This window comes from Caretta caretta, chromosome 5 (assembly GCF_965140235.1).
Source record: "Caretta caretta isolate rCarCar2 chromosome 5, rCarCar1.hap1, whole genome shotgun sequence".
NCBI classification, from domain to species: Eukaryota; Metazoa; Chordata; order Testudines; family Cheloniidae; genus Caretta; species Caretta caretta.
In genome coordinates, this window is record NC_134210.1 from 112,991,110 (window position 1) to 113,005,391 (window position 14,282).

A 14,282-nucleotide genomic window follows, 5' to 3' on the forward strand; every position below is an offset into this window, starting at 1 on the left:
AGTTATTGTGCTGACAGGGATGGGGGCACCAGGACATAGGAATAAATGTGTGTATATGGATATAGTTTATCCCTGTAGAGGGGAGGGCAATAAGCTACACCTCTATAATAATAACTCCTCCCAGCGGATGCAGCACCAGGGCTTGCGCGGATATCACTGGGACTGCACTGCTACCAGCCCCACCGCCCCAGCCCAGTATTATACGGGTTCAAGCTGGGCCTGCACCAGGCCCTGGAAGGCGGTGCTAGGCGGCTGAGGGGGCGCGGCGCTCTGCGCCCGCCGGGGGCAGGGCCGCGCGGGGCAGCCGTTGCGCTCTGCCGCCCCCTGGCGGTGAAGCAGCCGGCGGCGCAGCCCGTGTTGGCCCGCTCCCCAGTCCTGGGCGGGTCCGGGATCCGCCTCCAGCCGCTTGCGGGGGTGAAAGTAACATGGTGGCCGCTTCCTCCCCAAGCAGCGGCGGCGGGTCTGGCTGCTCCTGAGGTGGGCGCGCAGCGGCTGCGGGGGTGAGTCCCGGGCGGGGAGGCGGGTCCCCTGCGCCGCGGGGTGGCAGCGGCAGGTGAGCGAGCGGGGGGGGGGCCTGACAGGCGGCGGCAGGCTGGATCCCGCCCCCGTACCCGAGCGCTGGGGCCGGCCCGAGCCGCGGGGCAGGGTCCGCGAGGGACACCCGCTGTCCGGCTCCGTGCCCCGGGGGCAGCGCCGCGCTCCCGGCCGGGAGAGGGGAAGGAGGGGCCCGGGCTGGGTGGGAACCCGGGCTGGGTGGCTCCTTCCTCTGCCGCGCCCCAGCCCGGCCGGAGTCGGCCGCCGCAGCTGCTCCTGCCGGGCTCGGTCCAGCCCCCGCCTAGTGTGTGGGCGCCCTGGGGCCCGGCAGCTGCGGCTCGCTGGCCGGGGGCGCCCGGGCGGGGGATGCTTGCGGGAGGCCGGGGTGACAGGTGAGGCTCAGGGCAGCTCCCTCCGCCTTTTGTCTCTCTCTCTCCCTCCCTGCCCGGCGCGCCGCTGTGCAAGGAAGCCCCCCGAGGTGTCCCGGCAGGGAACCAGCCCCCTAGCAGCCGAGCACGCTGGGGGCACCGGCCCCAGGGCCATAGGGTGAGCCCTGCCCTGGCTGGAAGCGGAAGCGCCGTTGTTAGCCAGAAGGGCGTTCATGTGATTCCTCCCACCCCCAGAGAAACAGGTTGAAATAGTTTTCTGCAGCCCCGGTCCCGGTCGGAGTATGGCGAGCGCCCGTGGTGTGGGGCTGCTCAGTGGCGCCTGACCCCGCCAGCAGTGCAGCGCTGTAATGGAGCTGTGGCCAGATAGCGTTCCCAGAGATTGCCGTGGCCTCTGGGCTGTAGCATCGCTTGGGAACGCTTCCTTCTCTTTCTGCTGTAAGAGTGAACTGTTTTGAATGCTTTGGGTGCTCCCATGGCGTAACTGCTCCGGCCTGTGATGGGGTAGCTCCTACCTGCCCGGACCCGACCAAAGTTCTCAGGGGGGTATTAGGTGGCTCAGTTGTGCTTGGGCATGTCTGGCCCCATTGGTTAACACATTGCTGGTGAGAACAGGGCCGGGACTGTATGTCCACACAGCACCTATCATGTCTGTTGCTAATGTCCTACAAAAGGTAAGTGTTTGAACTCTGCTAGAGACAGGGTCCAATGGTTGAACAAAATCGTACTGAAAATCTAGATGGTTGCCTGTTACTTCGTTTCTTGCTCTCTTTGTACCCATATGCTGTAACTATGAGTTAAACATGGTTCTTACTACATTTCTTGCTCTGTTACCACTCAATAGTCTCTAAATGTGAATTAAACATGTTCCATAAAGGTACCTACATTGTGATTGAAATAATTAAGAGAGATATGTCAAAGCTGCTGCCTGTGGTTGAAGCAGAAGAACTGAAGTTCAAGTTTTAGCTTGTAAACAGAATGTCTGATCTTTTAACCCTTAATTCTAGCTGGTGTGATTTCTGGGAGCTTTAGAGTAAGCTTTTGTTATTTGCTTAAATATTGTGGCTTATTATGACAACCTTACAAAGCTAACTGTAAGCCTGTATTTGTATTTATTAGTGGGAGGAAAAGTATCAGCTTTAATAATGAGTTGTCATTAGAGGTCTGACTTTTTTTTTCCTAGTACCTTTATCTCTTTACAATTGTGGTTTGTTTTTCTTTAATTTGAAGAAATAAATAATTGTTCTCTAAAGAAAGTATGATAGGATGGAAATTATTTACCTGCTCCACCCCCCCGCCCAATCTAGAATCTTATTTCTCCCCACCCTTCTTTTTTGCTGCATTTTTTTTTTTTTAAGAACGGTATGGTGTCAGCTACCCAGCACACTTGTGAACAGTCTCATTTCAAGGGACTATTACAAACAGCTGAGTGTTGTATTTTTTAATTCTGATCTGTAAATAGCTTGATGACAATGTCCTCACAAACATGAGTGTTGGATCTTGTTCAAAAATCTTTTTTGTTATTCTTTAAGAACTTGCTAATTGCTTTTTACCATGCTGGTGAATATGACAAATATAATTACGTATTGTACCTTTCATAACTATGTATGAGCTGACACAGCACAAGACTCCAGCAGGAATTATTTAAGTCTTAATTGTAAAACATAATATAACTTTGCCTAGTAAAATCTGCAAAATGAATCGTGACCAACTTGTTAGAGAAGGTGTATCTTTTATACTAGGCTGGCAACTTCATTGTCCACAGGCAGCTAAGACTTTAGCAGTTCCAGTTTTCAGGGTGAGGTCTTAGTCTCTGAAATAAAGTTTGTGGAATATTAATGCATTTGTGACTGTGTAAAGACGTTGTGTGTGTTCTGTTTTGGACAACTGTCAGGGTTTTTCCATGTTTTTCTTTTTTTTTAAGTGTCTGACTCTTGCTCCTTTTTTTTTTTTGTCTTTGCTTTATTATAAACTAAAAATGCCTCTGTCAGTGCTCACCTGAGAGTGGCAATTAAAAATGAGACTAAGCTCAAGTAAAAAATTCTAATACTGAAATGGTATCATAGATGATGTCCCTCTAGTTTGAAATCTAGATTTGATCATTCAGAACAACACTACTGTTGTGCTGCCTGCTGTTGAAGTTGAGTGCTTATTGTGAATCTGTCCACAGATTTGGGATTTTTTCCCCTGACCTCCTTCAAGCCAGTAGAGAATAGTGTCTGGTGTTTCAAAGTAACTAGAGGAGGGCTGCTCAATCCTGTCTGCATTAAGTCTTTTTGCTGCATCCATATGTGTGTTCGTGTGAAAATATACATATATATGCTCCTTTATATATAAAAAGTGTGTGTGTGTGTGGGTTTGTTTAAGTTTGTGAAAACCCCACATTCTTCCACTGTAGAGCTAAGGGGACAGTAAACATGATATTGCTAATAAGAGCACTGTAAACAGAAAGGCAGGTGGCCTGGCAGTTAAAAGGTCTGTTAAACCTGCATGTGCATTGTCACTTGTAAATCCGTTATATAATTTGAGTATAATTTCAGTGGCAACCATGGGCACAGAGCACTCTTCCTCCTCACTCAGTCCATGTGTAAAATTGTTTAGCAGACAGTCTGTGCACTGCCACAATGAGCCAATGTCTCATGATCCAATCAGTATGTGGAGTCAAAGCATTGAAATCATGTGAATGGTGGTGGTTGTAGCCTGTTAAATCTGGCAACTTTGTCAGATCTTATTGATATATATTTTATTTGCTCACTCCCCCAGCAGCTTTGTCTCCAAAGATGCAGAAAAGTTATCCCCTCAGATTTGCCATGCCTAAAGATGGTAGTCTTTCATTGCTGGGAATTTCAGCCTAGCACTTTCTAGCTCTTGCAAAGCCTTGAACAACAAGAGATTGTGTCCTGGAAAAGTAAGAGCCTTTAGTCAAGGGATGCATATGGGGAGGGAGATAGGGTAAGGGGTTTAGGTGGTGGTACTTTTCCAAGCTACACCCCTGGGAGTTGCCAAATGCAATGTTGCTTTTTGTTGATTGTGCAGATGTTCAGAAAGTGTGTGCTCTCACTGGACTCCTTGAAATCTGTTCTGCTCCCAATCTGTAGTGGTTCAGTATGCCAGTGTGCCCTGCTAGGCTCCTTGGGCTTAGCTCCTTTATTTTTTGAGATGAGGGAAATGGCTGTATGTCTTAAATGCCATCCACGTCTGGCACCAAAACTATGCAGGCCTGTAACTTTCCCTCTCAATTCTTACATGAAGAATGAAATGATCAACAATTAAATCATCATCCCTAGGCATTGGATTTAACACCTTAATGAAATGAATGGGCAGTTCACACCCCTCAGAGCTACTGTTACAACTGATGCCTTCATAAGAATCTGCAGAAGGCTTGGATTGGATCTGGCTCATGGTGCTTTCTTTGTAACCATAAAAGCTAGAGACATTGTTCTCTTAAAAATGAAAGCTGATATTCTGGAGAACAAAACAGAATCTCCTTTTGATTTCCTTAAGAATGCCCCTAATTTGGGCTATGTCAGCCCCTGGCTGAGTTTCTGCTGTATATCCTGAACGAGATACAGGGCAATGATCAAAACCTATTCTAGCAAATTTGAAAAGGATTTTCAAAATTTCAGTCTGGGATAGTCTTGATTTAGAATAGCAAGCTCAAGGCAGTGGCTGATACAGCGTGCAACAGCAACATGAGTTACAATATCTTGTCTGAACTTGGCTTGCACATCATTTAAACAATCCACATTCACTGTTGTAATTCAAGCCTGCTAATTTTAATTTGAGCTGTACTTGTTAATTCACCACACTTTTTAAAAAATTGTGCTTCTTCCCTTTTAACCCAAAAAGTATAATAAACTGGTTTACGTGTTTCACATATTAACCAAATAGAGACTTTTTTATCCAAGAGTTTTAAAAATTGCAAGTCAATCCCTGATTTACACTAATTAAGGTGCTTGGCCTTGGCAACTGCAACTGAGTTTACAGTTACCAGGCTGTAACAAAATGCTAGATGTTATCTCCCTCCGAAAATCAAACTGTGTGTTGCAGCCGTGAATGAATTTCAGTTTTGTAACAAAGCCTATTTGGGTTGCTAGCCTTTCTGGCAAAACTAACAACTACCTGCCTGTATGACAACACAATGCCATAGCTACACTGGCAGAACTGCATAGTGTAGCTATAGCCTACACTTACAGAAGGGGTCTTCCGTTTGTGTAGGAACATTACCTCCCTGACCAACAGTAGGTACATTGACAAAAGCATTCTTCTGTCACCTATAGCTGTGTCTTAACCCTGAAGTTAGGTCAACATATCTATGTCAGTCAGTGGTGTGGTTTTTCACACTCCTGTTAATCTAACTTTGAAGTGTAGACCAAGCCTCAACAGAGCAATTTTCCCTGGCCCTACCCCTTTCTTTTTAAGGCATTATTTATGTGGTGGACATCTATAATTAGCACATGTCCCCAGTAGCACCATCTTTCATGGGCATTCTGTTTCTCTGCTTTTTTTTTTCTTAGCCTTTCTGAGCACCAATCATCTGACTGGCAACTCAGCAGCCTCCCTTATTATTCACTGGGCAGGAAATTAGATACTTCTACCTGTGCCACGCTTCTGGCCGATACGATTTTTCCCCCCAGCTTGTTGTATTACGTGCAAACCAGTTTCCTGCTGTTGGAATAAGTAGTAGTAACTTTACAAATGAACAGGTTATATATGTTGTGTAGGAGAAGGCTGCAAGTGTCTCTTTGGATCAGGGAAATTTGGGTATAAAATGGATAATGTCCAATTAATTAAGTTGTGGCAGGAGGTGGAGGAGAGAACTGCAATAATTTGTAGGCTGCTGTAAAGCTAACAAGGATTATCATTTAAAGAGTAATGTGTTCGCTCTTTCCTGAAATGTTAAATGTTTGAACTCAAAGGTAACTTGTGGCTACATCTAAGGGAATAGACTTGTCTCTCTCTCTGTATTCATCAGTCAGGGCTACTGCAGAACCTGGAAACAGGACAGTCCTAAAGCTGAATAAAAAGCTTTCGCTGGGAGTGGGTTGGGTGGGGTGAGAAAGATCTCTTTTGGAGGCCTCCTCATCCTATGTGGGCTCTACAAATGGCAGATCAACCAATCCTCAGTGGAAGTGACAGCAGCTTGACCACAGTGGGAAGTAGGTCATGCCTGTACCTTTTCCAGTCTCTTGGCAACCTGAATTCCCTATTCCTAATGTACTGTAAGTGATGACCTGTGGTAAAAAATTGTGAAGCTTTTGGTGTTCAGATGAATTCCAGATGGCAGAAGGCTGTTGTGTTGTCCCCATTCTAGATAATGTGGAAACATGGATGCACTTTAATAAACTTCAAGTGAATTATGAAGGCGCACACTGTCTCTTGAGTACTTTTCCTGAAAGTATGTTGTAAAGAAATGCTGTGTTCTGCCAGTAGAAATCCTTTCAAGGATGCTGATAGCCTGAGAAAAAGGATAAGCATGGAATGCACAGTAGCCTTTCTTGTGGATATTAATCCATGCAGGGGTTGAACATTTCACCAAATGCCTACAAATAAATGTGGCTCTTAGAATTCAGAAGGGGGGAAATGGAGAATACCAAGACAAAAGGTGTTGCTCTCAGTAAGCAATTTTAAAAACTCCACCCTTCGTCTTTACCTACGACGAGCCATATCTGTAATGTAACGATAGTTTTATAGTTTAAAAACATCATAAAAGGATTGAAAATTTAAGAGCAATAATGAATTTGGCCATTACCAAAGTCCTTGCTTATGCGTAGCAGATGTGCTGGGGCCAAAAAGGTGAGCTTCTTTATTGTTTGTTGTTTAACATGTTCTTGTATCTTGTTTTCTGCATGGGAAGGAACTGGGTGTCCATTTCGCTTGTACAGCTGCTGGTGGAGATTTGTTTTACAAGTGGATGCCTAAAATTAGGCTCCTCAATAAGTGGCCAGATTTTTAGAGGTGCTGGACATGCAGAAGCTCCCCACTGACCTCAGTGGGGAGCTGTTGGTTCAGCTCTTCAGAACATTTTAGGCATCCACTCTCTTGAAAATTTTCTGTGTTTTAAATATGGTACACTGCCGTAGGGTTTGCTAGTATAGCTTTACCAGCATATCTTTCTGGTATAGATGCAGTTTTGTGTATATATATAGTTTTTTTATATATATATGTTCCCTGAACATATTAAACTGTATACTGACAAAATGATTTCTTTTGCCAATATAACTGCATTTACACTGGGGCTTTTGCCAGCCTAGGCATATGTCAGTTAGGGGTGACTTTTCCTCATCCCACTCCCATTTATGCCAGCAAAATTTAAGGGTAGACCAGGCCTTAGAAGCAGTATGCTTGGTTGCTGAAGTAACCAGAATGTAGTACCCAATGAAATCCAAGAATTGCTAGATCTTCCACACATCTTAATTGTAAGAAATGTGATTGCTTTAATGTTTTTGAAGAAATGCAAGTCATGTACTGTCATTTCAAACTCTCATTGCTTTCCCACTGTTTAACTTTCACATTAGACCATCTTTTTGTAAAACAACTTAAGGCTTTTACAGGACATATTTTGGGGGTTATGATCGGTCACTGGCTTCTCACTGCATTCTTTCCAGTTTTCATTTTAAAAAACAGAAACCCTTCCACATAAGGCTACTTTGAGTCACATGAATTCTCAGGCAGAGCTTGTTCTTTCTCTGCCATCCCATGAGATATATGAGAGTGCCATAGTTCTTGGTAGTCTCAAGCAAAAATGTTGTATATAGCCCCTCAGTTGCCTAACAAAATTGATTAGAAACACTGTCAAGGCTAATTGCAGGTCATCTGTGCTTCAGGTTGTTTTCTTCTAGCTAAATAAACTGGTGATGCACAAATCTCTGGGGAGGGACTTTTCTGAGAATTATGTGTCTAATGCCTTTAAAAATCTCTTCCCTTCCTTCCCTCCCCCTTCAAAAAAGCTATTAAAGTTCTCACTCTTTATCCTACATAAACTTGACAAATTAGAATGCTAGCAATATCAAAAAGGCTGTATTTGAACTTCTTATGCTGTCTGATCGTAAAATATTTCATATTTGGTTGCCAAATATGAGCACATGTATTTAAAAGGGGAGTGGTTTTGGTCTTGGATCAGCCATATTCAGAACTCTCAAAACATGCCTGCAGTCTAAAGCAGTCCACGTTTAGGAATGGTGGTGTAACCCATGGTTTCAGGTTTTATTGTATGGATTTTTTTAAATATAGCATGATGGCTCTTCTTTTGAGTGAGGTTGAATATTTTCAGTCTGCTAGTGTATTTGAATTAACTAATATTTCATAGTCAGGTTTATGCTACTGACTTCTGGCAGTATAATTATGTCAGTGAGGGGTGTGGTGAGGTATGAATTGTGACTGACAAAGGGGCTTTTGCCAGCGTAGCTAGTATAGCTGCAGTTATACCAGCAAAGCTGCACTTTTGCTCGTATAGCTTGTTTCGCTTGGTGGTGGTGGTGGTGGTGGCAGCGGCGGCTTGGAATAAGCTGTACATACTCATGGCTGCCCTGCCTCTTCCCGCCCCACCCTGTTCCGCCCCCTCCTCGGAGCAAACCCTGTCTCTGCTCCTCCCTCTCTTTCTCTCCCCCCCCCCCCCATCCGCTCCCGCCGTGCCTGCTGAATGCTGCTGAATAGCTGATTGCGGCAGGCAGGAGGCACTGGGAGGGAGAGGAGTTGATCGGCGGCCCTGTGGACGGGAGGTGTTGGGGGTGGGGCAGGGGGTGCTGGCCTCTGGTGGGTAGTCAGCCCCCACAGAAAAGCGACACCAAAGGTGAAGCGAGTACAGTACTGTAAGTGAAAATGATGGATATGCAGATCGGGACCGACGTCAGTCGGAACACGTTTCCCTATTGATGAGCGATGGATATGCATAACAATGGATAAGGGGGAGACCTATACCGGGGACTCCCTGTATCGGCAACAACACAGCTTTGCCAGTATAAGGTGCATGCATCCTAGGACTGCTTTGCTAGCATATAGAGAGAGAGATAGAGATCTGTATAATAGACTTATATAGTTTGCTTTAACTTTTTTTTTAAATAATCTAGAACCAACCATTTTCCACTTGGTGCACTCATTGTCTTTTATCAGATGGGAACTAACAATATCAGGCAATGTAGCCTGCCCATGGGAAAATATTAACTTCAGCAGTATGCTTTGAGTGTTTAGATGGCTGTAGCTATTTAGTTCATCCATTGTACTACAACATTAGTTATAAAATATAGCAAAAGTCTGTGTAGATAGGTGGGTCTTGACTTTCTGGGCATATTGCTGACTCTCTAGTTCTGTTGGATCAGAGGGGGAGACAGATTTCAGATTTGAGGTCCTCCACTGGGAAAACCTTATTCCCATCTCTATGGTCATATTTGGAAACTACCTACTTAAATGCTTTATCTCCCTTCTGCTTCTGGGATAATATCTGAAGAGAAAGGAGGCTTCTAGGTTGTCCAGGACCTAAGCCATGTGGTTAAAACCGCAAGATCTTCTTTCCAGGTGAAAAAGGACTGCTTTTACGCATTATGGAGGCATCACTGTAGTTAATCTGGGGGTGAACTTCCTGTGCTCAAAACACATTTTTGGCCAATTGTCTCTTCACCAGTGCTTCCACGGGTACATTTCCATTAATGTTAAAAATGATGGGACCCTCTAGGTTGGGCAGAGTGCCAGCAGCTGCTGGTGTTGTGAGCACCACATCATATAGACCAGTTCAGAGGAAGGAAATGTTTATGGTAGTATTTCCTTTAACTTATAATGAAGGTTTGTACAGTAAACATTAGTGTTCTTACTAACGCATTTTGTATACAAGTAAAGAAACACACACACCTATTAATTTAAAAAGTTTTCAGTAAGAAAAGAAGCTAATGCTCTTAATTTGATAAACAATGATCTATGAAAATGTACATTAGGGTACTAAAAATGGAAACTTAAAATCCGGTTCACTCTTTGTATTGCTGTCAACTTGGACAATGAAAGTTAAATTGACTATGAAATCAATTTTGCTTTCAGATCCAGTCATACAATATTTAAGTTTCAAATACTCCAGAAAGGTGTGTACATAGATTAAAAACAAATGTTTTAAGGGCATTTTGTAGCAGTGAATATGGTTCTGTTGGTGTAAAGTTTCTAAAAAGCTTTGGGTTTCTTTGTTTTTTTACACAACTTAAATTTTGAGTTATTAAATTGAAAGGGTCATAGAAAAGTTTGCGTACTATTGGAGACACACTTAAAAAAAAGTAGGGCTGTTAAATGATTTAAAAAAATGAATTCCAATCAATTACAGTTTTAATCGCACTGTTAAATTTCAATTGATATTTTGTTATTGTTTTGGATTTTTTTTACATATTAATTTCAATTCCAACAAAGTTACAGTGTTCACTTTATATTTTTTATTACAAATATTTGCACTGTAAAAAGTTAAACAAAAGAAACAGTATTTTTCAATTTCCCGATAAAGAGATTGCACTACAATACTTGTATGAGGTGAAGTGCAATTTACAAATGTAGATTTTTTTTTTTACATAACTGCACTCAAAAACGAAACAATGTAAAACTTTAGAGCCTAGAAGTCCACTCAGTCCTACTTCTTGTTTAGCCAATTGCTAAGACAAACAAGTTTGTTTACATTTAATGGAGATAATGCAGCCCACTTCTCGCTTTCAGGTGATGCTGTAAATAAAAACAGGTGTGTGCATGGCACTTTTGTAACTGGCATTGCAAGGTATTTGTGTGTCTGATATGCTAAACATTCGGCCACCATTCCAGAGGACATGCAACTTGTAGGAGGGCTGCTTTATAAATAGGAGAGCGTGTAGTTAAAATAAACTTTCAGTGTCTGTGTACTTTTTTCATCAGAATGAGTCCTGTTTAAATACTTGCTTTTGACTTTGGAAAAAGCATGGGAAGGATTGGAGCGAGTTGATCTTAGTTTATATATCTTGTGCTATTTAAAATCACCTGTACTTTTGATCCTGGAAAGTCAGACTGTAATCAAGCTTCCTGTTAAATGATGCATATTTCACTTTGAAGAGTCCAACAATGTAGCTAATTTATATCCAATGGATATTTTAGGTGTTTAATGTTATCGTGGAAACAAAGTACGTCACATAACTTTTCTTTACTTCCCATCTGGTGCCTGATAGGACCTTTGACATACACAGTAATAGGAAGCTGGAGCTTCTCTTAGGTGGCTTTCATCAGTTATGAACTGTTTCGGCGGAAAAAAGTTATGGAAACATTTGTTTCTCTAAGTGTTTTATTGCCTTTGTATCATGGGGTTTGTCTTTTTAAAAAAAAATTGATTCTTGCACACAGAAATGTATAGCATTATAAAATATATCGTAATAGTTTCATGTACTATATTACACACGTGCATGCACACAAAGTGTCTGGAAACCAGCGAATCATGAATTTTAGTACTCATTTCTGTGACAAAATATATTTGAGACGTTAAACATCAAGTCATTCTACAGGAAATGCTTTGCCCAGTAGGAACAAAAATTTAGGAGGGAGATGAGATTTGTTGCCTGAAGTCAGTCTCTCTCACTCACACACACACACTTTTAAAGTCCCTACAAAGATTTAGCAAATCTCTGAAGGGGGAGAATGGAATGCTTGGCTCTTATTCAGTAAAAAATGAGATGCCCAAGCTTTTCATTGCATGTGTTTAAGTGAGGGGGAACGATAATCCATCAATCAGGCTTGCTGTGGGATGTGATGGCCCTCTTGTCTCTAACAAAATTGGTCCCTCCCAGTACAGACTTAAATCATGTTTTAACGTTCTGGAGTATAGTTCTGTCTCCAGGATAAAATATCAGCAGAACTTGTCATTTGTAATACTTTCCATGAATGCTTTTGGGTGATACTGCTGCTTCCTGTCTCGTTTTGCACCTACACATTCAGATTCTTGACTTTTTATGGAATGTTTTTCTCTTTCAGTAATGGGCTTTCTTTTGGAAATATGATAAATTAGGTGGAGTGATTAAAACTACTTTGGTTGTCACTTTTTTGCCAGTAGGAATTTTAATCAGCTCAGGGCTGGTGTATATGCTCTTTTGCTATGACTTCCTTTTGACTTAAAAACTAAACTAAATGGGAGTAGGATGTAGATCTTCCACATCTTTTGTTTTTGAGCCATTATTTCCAACTTCCTTATCTCCCATTCATTTCTTTAAATTGGACCAATAGCAGTGGCCTAGTGAGCTGGTATTTAATTCTAGCGGCTGCCTTTTTGTGGTCCACTTTTTCTGAAGTCTCTGCTCTTATGTTTGAAGATAGTCTTAGTTTATATTTCGAAGGGCTTGTCTTTGCTAGGAAGCTTAATTATATTTAAAGAGGACTTTTGAAAAACAACGGAGTTGTGACAAGATACAGAACACTACTTGTCAAGATCAGCATCATTCCACGTAACTCAGTTGTTTAAACACAATTAAACTTTCTAGGGAAGATGAGCCTTGTGTGTAAACTGGTATAGTGACGTCAGCCTGAGGCCTTGTCTATACACTTTATTTTTTTAAATTGGCGTAGCTGCACCAATTTAAGCACCTATGGTAGTTGTGCTTCACCAGTATAAACGATGACTTGCCCCATTGCAGCTTACCCTTACAATTAGTTTATTCAGGTGCAAAATAACTTGGGGCTTGTCTACAGGAACAGGAGTTTGTGGCAAGCTGCGGTGTGACTCTACCCTCACATGAGCAAATTGTGCTCTAACAGCACATTAATGTCCTTTGATCTAGTCCTCTGTGAAACAGGTCTAGATCAGGGTGCGTTAACTAACTGTGCAGGTGCACATGGACAGCAGAGAATGGCAGGCTAGTGTGGAGTTGGTTCCCCTAGCTTAGTTCCACAAACTAAACATTCATATATAAAAAGCCTAAGGTTGCAGACAGCCTGAAATAAACAGTCAGAGGTGTAAATTACTCAAATCAATGTCAGTGGGGTATTAACATTGAAACTTAACAAGGATAACTTAAATGTCAACAGTTAACTTCCATTGCTGGGTGAAGAATGCCAGAAGAAGGATAATGTGTATCTTGGACACGTGCACAGTTTACTCGGAGTGGCATCTCATATGGGTGGATTAGAAGATAATTACATCTTTTTTCGTTCTTGTGCAAGTGTCTTTGGATTCCAGCTTGTGAGTGTGGTGCCCCTCTGAACCAGTGCATTCATCTGACTCTTGACTTTTTTCTTCACTGCTTTATTTTCACTTAAGACTAACTATATTTGACTTTCATCAATAGAGTTTCTAGTTACTGCAAGGGATCTTCATCTTTAAAAAATGTAGGTATCTGACTTATTACATAATATAATGAGCAGGGCATCTGCTAACCTTTCAAAGATCACCAGTAGAGCAGCAAGTGCTTCTTATTAAACAGTGGTTCTCAAACGTTTTGTGTTTGTGGACCATTTTTATAAAGATCCTCTTGTGGACTACTTTCTTGCCAATCCTTGCAGTAGCTACAATGTTTGGTTAGATGAAGAAGCAATCTTAGGATAGCATTAATGAGACAAGATGAAACTGTGTGTTGTTGTTTAAATAATTGGGTACAGCTGCTTGGCCATGTCCTCCTTCCCTCCCTATCCTTTTCTCTCCTTGTCTATGAGACTTCACATTTACTGGCACTAAATCTCCCCTTACTGCTTCCAGCTGCTGCTGGAATCTGTGCAGGTCACTTCACAATTTGTTTTTTTTGTCTTGCTAAAATTGTTACCTTTCTAATTTTGATGTGATTGAACAACTTGTCTGAACTTACCTGATGGTAAAAACAGACACAAAACAGCTGTGTAGGGTGCTGAGGGTAGGTTTTTGGGATAGCTTTGTTCTTTTCCCTTCTTTTTATTTGGCTGGAATGGAGGGTCAGTAAAGCCTTTAATATCCTAGGCTTCTTGGACCTGGTTAGAAGTATCAGCATGTGTTGCTTTTTGAAGACTTACAGATGCTTTGTCACTGTGACAAAAGCCATTTGCATAGCAATGCTATGTCCAGACTCATGGTCAGTAGACATCTGCTCAAACACTGCTGTAAGAGCTTCCATCTCAAAGCTGTTAGTTGAGTCTTATAAATTATATAATTGCATAAATGCTGATGAGTGATGCACTAATATAAGCAACAGTAATTGAATATTCCAGCAGTCTAAGAGAAAATCTGACTGAAGATATAGCTGTTTTTTTACAAAACGGCACCCTTATTCAGAACTTCCTTTTCCTATCTCTTATGAATAGCAATTCCTGCTTACAATAAGTAAGGCCCATATATCATGGACTACCTTCTCCCCCCACAGTTGATAACTGCCTCTTTGTTAATATAATCAAAATTGTGCACGTTTTTGAGAACCTCGA

The 14,282-nt window shown here is 42.2% G+C and overlaps 1 protein-coding gene across 7 annotated transcripts in view; it reads left to right on the plus strand.

The window, feature by feature from the left end:
* The first annotated feature begins 389 nt into the window (after window positions 1-389).
* DENND4C (DENN domain containing 4C) overlaps window positions 390-14,282 on the plus strand; it is a 117,981-nt gene continuing 104,088 nt past the window's right edge. For 2 of the 7 annotated variants that reach the window (XM_075128820.1, XM_075128823.1), the window contains exon 1: window positions 6,699-6,716. The gene's annotated coding sequence lies outside the window, so the exon portion shown is untranslated. Of the gene's footprint in view, window positions 501-531; window positions 554-840; window positions 927-1,202; window positions 1,595-6,698; window positions 6,717-14,282 lie in introns of those variants that run through there. The other 5 variants (XM_048849614.2, XM_048849616.2, XM_075128821.1 and 2 more) reach the window with 5 other exon arrangements.